This window comes from Eurosta solidaginis, chromosome X (genome assembly GCF_040869045.1).
Source record: "Eurosta solidaginis isolate ZX-2024a chromosome X, ASM4086904v1, whole genome shotgun sequence".
Taxonomy (NCBI): Eukaryota; Metazoa; Arthropoda; class Insecta; order Diptera; family Tephritidae; genus Eurosta; species Eurosta solidaginis.
Genome location: NC_090324.1, coordinates 54,156,040 through 54,159,151, shown reverse-complemented (window position 1 = coordinate 54,159,151; position 3,112 = coordinate 54,156,040). Strand labels below are relative to the sequence as shown.

At 37.6% G+C, this 3,112-nt stretch overlaps 1 pseudogene; it reads right to left on the bottom strand.

The window, feature by feature from the left end:
- Positions 1 to 964: 964 nt before the first annotated feature.
- On the bottom strand, positions 965 to 2,822 carry LOC137234938 (uncharacterized; annotated as a pseudogene).
- Between the last annotated feature and the right edge of the window lie 290 nt (positions 2,823 to 3,112).

Below are 3,112 nucleotides of genomic sequence, written 5' to 3'. Positions count from 1 at the left end.
AGTGATTTTCCGTTCTTTCATTTCATTTTTTCTACGGCGTGGCCTGGAGTAATATCTCAAAAAAAAAAAAATTAACATTGCTTGAGATATTTTAGAAATTATGGGCAAGCCAAGAGGTCTTCGCACAGCCAGGAAGCATGTGAATCATCGCCGCGATCAGCGTTGGACTGATAAAGATAACAAAAAGGCGCATTTTGGAACAAGATGGAAGGCTAATCCTTTTGGTGGAGCATTTCATGCCAAAGGCATCGTACTCGAAAAAGTTGGGGTTGAAGCCAAACAGCCTAACTCTGCCCTTCGTAAGTGCGTGAGGGTGCAACTTGTCAAGAATGGTAAGAAAATGACTGCATTCGTACCCCGTGACGGTAGGTTAAACTACATTGAGGAAAATGACGAAGTGTTAGTTGTTGTTTGTGCTGTGTGTTATCACGTTAACAGATTTCTTAAGATTTTCAATAGGCAATTCGGGTAGTAGCAGCGTAGTAAAAAAATTTCACAAATATTTTAATCTATAAAAAGTAAGAAAACTAAATTACTGAGCTAAAAATATTACAATATAATAAGAAAGTTCGTCATCCAATCATAGTAGAAAGTGTTGCAGAAGAAACCTAGAACCTAGAAACCAGAAACCCAGAAATTGTTGTAGTACTCCTTTTAGTCTTACCTGTAGCAAGTCCAAGAAAATGGAATCGGCTATTTAAATCAAAGTTTCTTGCAATGCTGGCACAGCAAGCGCATCTTTATTTCTTTCTTATAATGGGCGTCCTTATATTATTCCTTTTGGATGCCATAGGTGAAATGCGGAAATATGCAACACAGGATTCGGCTGGTCATGAACACTTAAATGTTGAAATGCAGCATAGCATGCGTTTATTCCGTGCGCAGCGTAATTTCTACATTTTTGGATTTTCAATTTTCCTTGTGCTCGTAATACGCCGTTTGGTGACATTAATTTCTGCACAGGCTACACTATTGGTACAAAGTGAAGCTTCAATGAAACAAGCGCAAAGTGCCACAGCGGCAGCAAGAACATTGATGGCTGAAAAGAGCACTGAGAAGGGAAAGAAAGTTGGTGTATGATAGGTTCTTTTGCAACACATTGTTGTTGTTGTTGCTGCTCTTGTTCTAGTTTACTCTGCTCCATTTCCATTTCATTTTTTAAGTATCGCCTCCAATTGTGCCATAGAAATTACTAATATATTGGGATTTTGTATAATTTCCGGATATGCAAATGCTTCTGGTAAGCGCAATTCTGGTCTGGTCGTTATCCAAAGTGGTATTTCTCGTGCGGGGGATGCTAACATAGCGCGTAATCTATCCTTTGGCACTAATATTGGGTCTGGTACTTTCCATTGTGTATTTCTAATCAATAATTGTAATTGTGTTAATGGATCTGGATCTTTATCGATTAATAAAGCAGCAGCAGATGGTTGGGGGGCATCCGTTTGATTACCAACAACACCAGGTTCTTCTACGACTTTGTTAACTTTCATATTATTGTTGCTACGTATACGTTTTTTCATAGGCTCGTCGTCACTATTATCATCAATAACAACTGTTTCAATATAATTTGTAGATGTAGCATAACTACTATTACAATCATTATTAGTTGTTGGTGGAGCTGTTATATTACGCTGGTGCGTCTTTCGGAGATTAATTGGTTCCATTTGTTGCTGGTGCTGCTGCGCCACTGCCACTGTATTGGTGGCAGATGTTGGAACGTTATATGCATTCAATTTCATAAAGTGTTCTAATATTAAATTTTTTATTGCTTCTGATGTGGTCTCTATAGCGGGTAATTCACCTTGTTGCGGTGATTTAATAATATCTGAACTTGATGTCACAGCACATTGACTGCGTGATTCAGATGGTGGACATACTTCTTCACGTTTCTTATAGCTTAAATCTTTGGGTGTTTCTTCTATAATAACATCATCATCACTGCCACTTTCTTTTAGGACAAGATGTGCGGGTGATGCTAATGCTGTCACTTCCTTCGTATTTCCAGGGGTTTTGACAACACTTTCAACACCGTCATCGCTCAAACATACTTCCTCAACACTTGAAGAATCTTTTTAATAGGTATCCATAAAATGATTTGTTTGAAAGAGTTCACCATTCAAACCTTCAATTTCACCCGCTTCATTGAAAGATAAACATTTTGGTGAATCGCGAACCGCATCGTCGATTAAAGTATTATGTTGCGGCAATGGGACAATATTACTCATTAAATCTTTGTGATTTTGTTGTCGTTGTGTTACACCATCAATTTGAGTGTTATTAGCATTTAATGCAGATGTTTGTGTAGGTATTTGTTGTTGATGCATGGCCTCTGCTTCCTTAAGTGCTTCTTCATTCTCCTTAAGGTTTTTGGTATCAACATCCATTGTATTGCCAAAATGTGCATTTAAGATTTGTAATCTTGCGGGATCTGGTAGATTATGTGCCACTACGTCCGCACCATCATCGTTATCATTGCAATTCGCTAAGTCCACTAAATTATCTTTGGACAAGAAATTCGTATTAAATGTATTAACTACGTTGTCATCAACACCTGCAGCAGTCTCATCACATGATGTAGAGTTAGACGCTAGCTCTCTGCTATTAACGTCGGTACACCATGGTATGTTGGTTGTTGGCAGGAGGAGTCCGGTTATAGGACAAAGCTGTAAATACGGCGAATGTTGTTGATATGTTTGAGAATCTTCTGATTCGGTTTGAACTTTAGTTTTGTTTTCATTTACTTTATCTGGAATATCTGTGACTTCTTCCGCCTCTTCAATAGCTTTCTTATTATTAAAAATTAAACAATTTTCTACCATAATAGCGTTCTCAGTATCAAAGATTTGCTTTTCATTGACCTCTGGTAGTTGCTGTTGTTGTATTACGATTTTCCTACCTAATATATTTGCATTACATTTTGCATTAAATTATTTTCATGGAGTTCTTTTTTGACTTTTAACAGTGGTGTTTGTATGATTTTGACTATTTTCGATGATATCGGATCGGTACGCGGTATTGCTCTCCAACCATTTGTAGCCTTTGTTATACGTATACGATTTCTTTTATCACAATCCTCACAACGCACCTCGACAATATGTGTATCCTCTTG